Here is a 9,134-nt window from a genome sequence, read left to right on the forward strand (position 1 = left end):
GAAAGATTTGCGCTTTTGGTTTATTCAATTTTTATTATTGCTTTAACTTTTTCTTCCTAACGCAATAAGAGCAGAAAAGATTAATTTATATATACTGATAGGGAATCACTAAGTCGTATTGACAGAATTAACAATTTTGTGCGAACAAACTCATAAATAGAAAAAATGGCTTCGTAATCAAGACACAAATGTCATTCGTCACGACGTTACAGGGAGATAAGGCCATTGTGCCGAGTCTGCGGTTATCGGTTTTGCAAGAGGAAAAGGGAGAGCGCGGGGTAATGCCTCTGCGCGCGAAGTCGTAAATCATGGTGTTTGCATAAAATATTAATAAGTGACACGAGTCAATCCGGGATTAGATACAAGGGAAGCTGCGAGAGAAGGGAGTCTTCTCTACGATATTCGCGCCCGCCACTTTATCTATCTCTATTTTATTTTGTTTGCGTTGGCTTTTCCCACGAAGGGTCGAGACGACCCATCGCGCGTTCTCAACGCTGTTCGCGATACTCTCTTCGAGTACAAATAGTAATAATGCGAATTGACACGTGACGCCGTTGTCGCAACAACGGCAAACACACTACAAAGGGAGAGGGGAAAGGAAAGATTGAGGGAAAGGCGTAGACTACGCTTGGAAAAGATACGTTTACAGTCTCATACGAGATACGTCTTCTGTCACACTGTCGCGAATTGGAAAGACCGATTGCAGGTCGTTTAGAGAATTTCATCATGCGTGAAATCAACGCTCAGATCAAATCAACATACGGGAATAAATTAATCTGAGGTGTACTTTTAAAAGCAAATAGCGACACGTTGCTGGAAGGAGGGAACCCTTGTAGCGAAAGCCAAGAGAGTGGTGTCCCCGATTAAGAAAAGTTTTTGCAATGACGTGTGTAGGATAATTGCAAACGGCTGTATCAGTGACCCACACTCTATACCGACACGTGTCGCCTCGTGTGCTCGTTGCTCTAATCTGGCGACTGCTCTGCAGTGCGTTGCGTCTCTCTCTTTCTCTCTTTCTCTGTCTCTTCCATTACTCGTAATAATATATTCTTATAACTTTGTACAGCTCTCTCCCTTCACTGATGGCGGATAAAGAGAAGGAGCGAGAGAGACACGGAGGAAGCGAGAGAGCGTGCTGCAGCACACGCGTTTGTCAATGTTTGCCGGTGTCGACACCCACCTACTTATGCAAATCATTTAATTTAACCCCTCCATACCGCGCGTATCCCGAGAGAGATCGTATCTCGAAACCTATTCGTATTCATTGCCTCGACGGTGGGGAACGTCGCGCCGCTCGTTCGACCCACAGCAGCCATACGATCGCGTTTCTCTTGTCCCGATGCTACCACCGACCGTGTTTATATCGACGTAAAGTCTTGCGCCACGCGTGCGTTACGCGCGTCGTTCCACTCGAAGAAATACTCGCGGAAATTGATGCACCTCCCATCCAACCGCGCAACTATGCAAGTACACGCGGTTTTACGACGTCATTGAGAAGACGCATTGTATTACCTCTTCTTTTTATTACAATGCACTTGCGCATGCGATTATATGAGAAGTGGTCAAAAGAAACAGTTTCAGCAACAGTAACGATTCAACGATAAATCTTACAATTTCTAAAGCTTAATTAATAAGTGTGTTTGATAATCTGATTTATTACACAGACGCAGCAATATAAAAATATTGTATTTTTATAAAAATATTGTATTACATTTATAGAAATATATTTTACTATTATAGTATAAAAGTAATACGTAAACTTAAATCATTATAAATATGTAGTAATACAAAAAACAAATTTCTCTACATGAAAATTATCAAAGAAACTTATTTCAAACTAAGCAAAATAAATATAAACGGACATGGGAACCTTGCATGTAAAGATTATAAAATATAAATATATATATTGTTATATATTTATTATACGCAACAAAGATCCAGCATAAGACTTCCATGATCGTTTAAATTTCGCGTAATTTGAAACTTAAGAGTCTAAAACTCATTATTAATTGATAAACTTATTTATTTCGGAGCCGCATAGTTGAATTTAGCGCTAGAGGATTTTTTTGACGTATCTTAAATATTCTGAGAGTAAAATTTAGGTAAATATTCTAATTTTTCCTATCTCATTTTATTTTAAATATGTGGACAACATTGCGTGAGCCATATTTAATGACAAAATTGTAAACAACCTTGACGTCTATATATAATTCTCAAAAGATTACAATTTACCTACGAATTATAGATGAATAATGTTTTAGATTTACGTATTATTTTGGAAAACAACGTAATCAGTTGTGATTGGTACAACAAATCCACATTTTCCAGAAAATATCTAAATTATTTATCTCAAAACCCGATATGTCACTAGAGAGATCGGCACTATTTCCACTTTAATAAACAGCGATATTATTATATGATTCTAAATTTCATCAAAAAAATTTATATTATTGTATAGACACGCTCAATATTAAGAATAACTACTTATTATCTTTAAAATGATTCACAGCATTTGAGATCATTGTTTGTTATTAAACTCAATAATCATGAAGAAGATCAAAAGCGCAAAGATATAAAAAAGACTATAAAACAATTTTCTATTTGGACCGTTTATTTTGAAAGTGGTGTAAGTCCATTTTCTTTTGTTTCGAGAAACTAGTTATACATAAAAAATTTACATTAAATTAAGCATGAATTACGTGATATCTCATTTTTTTCAAAAATGGACTTACACCACTTTCAAAATAAACGGTCCATTTATGATTTTATTGTTTCGTATGTTCCGATTGCAAAACAAGTTCTTGTGAATAGTAAGATGTGTTTCTCTGTACGAACGGATCTGTCTTTTCTTTGTATAATTTTTTTCTTACATTTTTTTAAGGTTTCTCTCGCGCAAAACAAGATTTAGATGTAAAAGATATGGAAGCATTGTAACCTAAGAAGACAATATATTTATCTAAGTTTCATGAAAGACATGAAAAGTGCGGAGCTAACTTCGCATAGATATGATTAGGCCAAGCAATGAACATGTGGTGTTTTTCAATTAGCGACACAAGTCGACACAGAAGTCATTCTGTTCTTGTTTAATATTCGGTAAGAAATAAAGACAGAATGAGACTCTTGTGTCGACTTGTGTTGCTAATTGGAAAACACCAATAGATAAGCTATAAAAAATCACTCATAAAATATCGTTAAATTTGTTTGTAAAATCGCAAGTAAACATATATCTTTTGTAGAATACGGAAACTGTCATGCAATACAAAAGCGAAACGAAAGCACTTGATGTGTAGATACATATATCGAATAAAAGTGATTGAACGTGTGGCGGTAGCAATGCGATTTTCATTACTACGGCGTGCGAGTGAAAATCGGGAGTCAGGGACGATTACGATTGGCCGGCGATCGTGTTCGGCGCGCCCTACGGTCGGTCGTGAACATCGCGGAATGACGTATCGGTCGTGCGGTCGTTTTAACCGTTTTAACGGGCCGGCGGAAAACGAGTGTCGGCAGCCACGCCGAAAGCCGTGTACACACACTCGTGACCGAGACCGGACGGATGCTGCAACGATATGATATCGATTCCAATTCGAGCCCACTGAATCGAAGCCAAAGAGCGCGCGAGGGGCTTCGACGGGACTCCGCTGAATTAGTAGCATTGTTAATGCAGTAATCGGGTGCTTCATCGTTGGATGATTCCGGCGCGCGGGGGTGAAGTGCCACCGCCACGCCGAAATGATGAGAGGTGGCTGGAATGTGTGGCCTATACGAGTGCACGATATATATATATATATATATGTATATATATACATGTATATATACCAGCACACGTTTGTACACGTATCTACCCATGTGATACAACGTGTTGTCATTCGGCTAACGTGTATATTGATGCTGAATGGCAAAAATGTCTCGTCGCAGATGCGGTAATTGTTCTGTCGATGGAAATTCGGCGGGTATTAAATGCGAGAGAGCACGTTTGATAAATTTTCCAATTTGACGAGGTCGACGATTTACGCCAAGATTTCAACTGTGTACAAAGATTTAATGAGACTGAAGTATTTTGTCTGGTTTTAGAACAGAACCGCCGACGCGATAAAAAATTGTTTTTTTTGTTTGTTTGTTATTTTTTTTTTTGTTACGGGCGTATTCATAATTCGCGTTAGTCAGAGAACGAAATGGAAGCAAGAGCTCCATAAACGTTCGCGCGTGTATTCATGTAGACGACGTGCGCACCCGCCGTTTGTCGCCACAGCCGACGTTCATTTGTTTTTTTCCCCAACAAAATGAAAAAAAAAAAAAAAAAAAAAAGTCAGCAGTGCATTGGCGTGATTCGTGCCGACGACGAATGGGAGCAATTACAAGAGGCAGTAGCGCGATTTTTCCTCTTTCAAAAGGATTATTTAATAGCGGAAATTAGAGCGTATCCAACAAAAAAAAGTGCACTGAAACATGTTTATTTATATATGCAATTAAGTTTTTTTAATTCTGTTAGTTTTGGCAAAATCCTAGGAACTGTATGGCACATATATTTCTATGCAGTTTTATTTTTATTTTCGAAACACAATTATCTTAAAACAAACAATTAAAGCACCGAAAGAGAATAGCAAAACGTTAAAGCCAATTTTATTCCGAATAACGCTTTATCGATTCGCACCAACCTCGGGTGATATCCAACTTCCTGATATATCTCTTGAAGATGATCTCGCCGAAGCACGCCTGAATATGCCAGTTGCAGTGTACGGGGAGCGAAATGTATAAACGGCCGCTCGTGTATTCATGTACTCGACATGTACCCGCCGTTTGTCGTCACGGTCGACGTTCATTCGTTTTTCCGGCCGAATGAAAAAGCCAAGCGGCGCACATAGCCGCGCGCGATCCGCAGCGCGCACACACACCGATGTTGAGGCGCACAGTGGTGGGTGGCGAAGCGAGAGCGCGTCTAGCCCGTTTGTCAAAACTCTTTATTGCCGTCCTCCGGGCGCTGTATTCAAAGCGAGGACTCGAATGTACACCGGTCAGAAAAGTGCACCGCTTCAGTTTTATACATATATAACGGGCGCGGTTTGAGTTGTTTTATGATTACCCGCGCTGGCGAGAAAATATGCGACAGGACACGTCGACACGTCCGTGTTTTGCCTCATTCCTCCCCTTGCGTCTCCTCCGCCTGGCCTCGTTCTCCGACTCCTCGAACAACGACGACCGGTGGTGTCAGTCCCCGAAGAGGTCCGCGTCAAAAGCGCGACCGGTGTGAGCGACCTTTTTTTTTTTTGTTCCCCCCCAACTCGCGTTTTTTCCGATTTCCATTCTTCGTTCGGAAATAATATTTCCGCAATGCGCGCGACTCGGCGAGAGAACAATGAATCAATGCGCGCGTTTGTAATACGGCGATGATGTTTAATTACTGAACACGATAGATGATTTCCCGGAGTTTGTTTTTCTTGCACTATTCATTAACATTGATGTTCAGGTTTTTAGCTTGAATGCGGAAAGTACTGCTACATATATGCGAATATACACCTCGCGTGTATCCATGAATAAAAGCGCGAATAAGGTAAATACAGCACGAGGCATTAGCGGAATAAAATAGCCGTAATACCGACTATGTTGAACATACTCGGAGGTTGTGGCGGAATTTTATTTCTATAACACTCGCTTATGAGCCGTAGTAAATTTTCATTTTTTTCCTTCTGGGCTTTTTTTTTTGCCGCGAGCAAGCGTCTAGTTATAACTTCGCTGCGGCTAAATGTTCCGAATAATTAACGAACAACGTCGTAAAAACTATCGCTAAAACACGATAATCATTTATGTAACTATAAGTCTGAAGTTATCTCATAATTCACTTCCGTTAACAGAAATTTTATCTCGAATAAAATTATTCTTAATGTTCATTAATGCGCTCAAAGCGACACACATTAGCAAACAATATGACGAAGAGAGAAAATATTATTACAGTACGAAAGACGAAAGAGATTGCGTGTAAGCCCAAATGTTGTCATTCCGATAATAAAATGGCTTCTTTGTCTCCTCTCTCTCTCTCTCTATCTCTTTCTCTCTTTCGCCGATACGTATAAACTTTTGTGACGAGAATCTCGCACGCCCTTTAGACGCTTCCGCGTGTTCGTTTGTGTACATAATACATATGTATGTATTGAAAGGATTTGGACAAGAACTCGTGTGTCCTTTCAAGGAAAGAGGGAATGTCTGGATTCTGAATAGCAGAACGGGGGAAGTAGACTGACACCTTCGGAGTCGCCAAGCATGACGTGTCTCTTCGAATCCAGACGTTCAATTTGCTTCGAGAACTTTTTTACTGTTATCGCAACGTGTGTGACACAAGTTCAATTTTAGACAGCAAGAAGTTTTCTGTCAATCCAAACTTTTGCTTCGTTTAATTCGTTCTTTTAAACATTTACTATTTTATACTATCTATTTTCTTACGTATCATATTAAATATGATACGTCCGACACGCAAATTTTCAATTCTAATTCGTAACTTGTCTTTTTCTATTCATTTCATTTATTTGCGTCATACTCGACCGCAGGGCACACGCAGGGTGTCATAATCTTCAAGCAAGATATCGTGGGAGAGAGTTGAAAGCGTGAAGGAAAGACAATCAATGGTCCAGACAACACACCGAACGTTCGATATTGTATAACGCCTGTTACGACACGCGCTGCAACACCAAAAGTGCATGGCGAACTGGGCAAGAACGCTTAGCCGGGTGAATACACGATGTGCATTCTCTGCCGCACAGGGGTCGGCGCACAATAGGCATGAAATCCGAAAAAGGGGGAGACTGCAGATAATTGGCCGGAGCGTTTGCATAGCGTCAAATCGCGAGGTCAATCCGCTCGCATTGCGAACCTGGCCCCACTTTCCCCTGCTCTTCGTTCGCACACGTTCACGCGCTCTCACCTCCGCTCTCTGCCTCTCCTCGCCCACTGACTTCAGCGGTGCCATCGACGAAGGGGATGAAAATCGAGGTCTAGCCGGGAATATAGATGACGCGGTCATTCGCGCTGGCGTCTCTGCATCGCTGCACGATTCTACACGTGCTTTTGTGTACGCTCAGATCAGCAAAAAGCTATTTTTTTCTTTCGAAGAGAGAGAGAGAGAGAGAGAGAGAGAGAGAGAGAAAAGATAGGCCGGTTCGGCCAGTCGGTCATTGTTAGATTTTATTGGAACGTATATCTGGGTTTACCTGGGCTCTAACTCACAATGCGACAGGAAATAGAATTTCGATTACGATCGCGCGCGCAGGGTGAACATTTCGCAAGTGATACGCGGTATAACGCTGATAAAACATACGACATGAATTTTCGCGGGTTTCGAAATTCGTTGTGTGTTGCGTCCGTCGACGAGTCCAAAAATTTAGTGCGCGAGCACGTAAACGAGTTTGTTTTTTATACGGTGAACGAGTAAAACACACATAGACACACGCGCGCGCGGCATTATTTATGAGATTATCGGAGATTATGGAAAACGTGATCCTAATATCAAGTTACTCGGTTTCTTCAAGACCGATTACTGTGTCACGCGCATACTTGCGTCGTACATCGATACTTTCACACATTGTTCTTATACATTTGCTCTTATACATTTGAAAAAAATGTGAAATTCGTGTTGTGTTACAAAAATGTAAATCAAATCGCATTATAATAATGTACGTGCATAGAATAAATCAGATTAATTGCGGACAGATTTATACAAGTTTTGGATTTCGTGCGTGCAAGAGTATATACAATCGCCTCTTATATTTTCTTATACTTTCGCGCACCCCAAGAGTATATTTTATTCTGCGTGTCACGCCACCTCGTTTCCTCGTCTATATCATGCGTGTCTATTATGCGTCCATAGAGTCGCGAGAAAGATACACACGGGATCCCCGTCCTAATCTGGCACGCTCTTAGGGTGAATTCGCCGTGGTATTGCCACTCCGATAAATAAATCAACTCGTAAGCAGCCACCATTAGGGTTCTGCGGCGTGTACGCGCAACTTTCTCCCCTGCGTCTATTCGCGGCGCTTTTCCTATCTATTCGCCGGGCACTTTTCGAACTCGCTCGACTCGAAGTCAAGCGAGTCGAGCTTCTTATCGTAACTTTTTCGCGCGCGCCGCGTACTCGCGGCTTAACGTTATTCGTTTTGTACGCTCGTAAAAAAAACGACCAGGTTCGGGACGGTACGTGAACGTTTTTACGCAGTGTTCGCGCCGTTTTATACACGTGCAGTGAATAGCATCGACGCGACGTAACTGATAGCACTGGTACACGCGAAACAGTGTCAAGGAATTATATAACACCCGACGTGTGATACAATAAAATAGTATCGTACACGAGTCTATCTCGTGTACAAACACATTTCGATTAAGTTTGCGTGAAAAATATATGGAGATAAATCCATGATCTTCATGTGCTTTACGACGGATTATGAGATTTCATGCAATAACGAGAATAACTGCGCGTTATTACCGCGAGTGTCGGGGCGATTAACGAGAATTAAGTTGCAGAGAGAAGTTTCTGTTTTAAGAGAAAAATTTCGTCGAGCTTTTCACACGAGCGAGGAATATCCTTCTTTTTTTTTCTTTGGAAAAAGAGAAGATTTTGGGATGGTTCAAGCAGAATAATCCCCGTCACCGTGCCACGTCTACCGTCGTCGACAAGGGTGGAAAAACTGGATAACCCTGGTGGAAGTCGCTCGGCCTAAGATGATGAATCTAGCACGGAAGCACTTATGACGTACGACTCGGAAAAGCTTGGTAGGGTGAGTCGTCGCACCCTGCAGCTTTGTTTTCCGCATCAGTGGCGCCGCCCTTGGTTGGATCACCCGGGGTGATCAGCTATGAAATTAACTCGCTCTTCCCCACGCGTTTTTCATCGCGCTGTCGCTTCTCTTTCGTTTACATAACGAGAGACCGTCGAAAATTCCACAACGCCATTACTACAATTCCGCTACTTGTACATTATGTAATTGTTGTAAAAAATTATATTTTTCATCCGTTACGGCCGAACAAATTTCAAGTTGCGCACGTCAGCACAGCAGTTTTCAAAACAATTATGTGAATTAATGATTTTCACATTTTAAAGAACATGCTCATTATAAATACGATTTACATCTTATTATACACCTGAATAC

The sequence above is a fragment of the Pseudomyrmex gracilis genome, unplaced genomic scaffold (assembly GCF_002006095.1).
Source record: "Pseudomyrmex gracilis isolate BER0280 unplaced genomic scaffold, ASM200609v1 scaffold_336, whole genome shotgun sequence".
In the NCBI taxonomy this organism is placed as follows: domain Eukaryota; kingdom Metazoa; phylum Arthropoda; class Insecta; order Hymenoptera; family Formicidae; genus Pseudomyrmex; species Pseudomyrmex gracilis.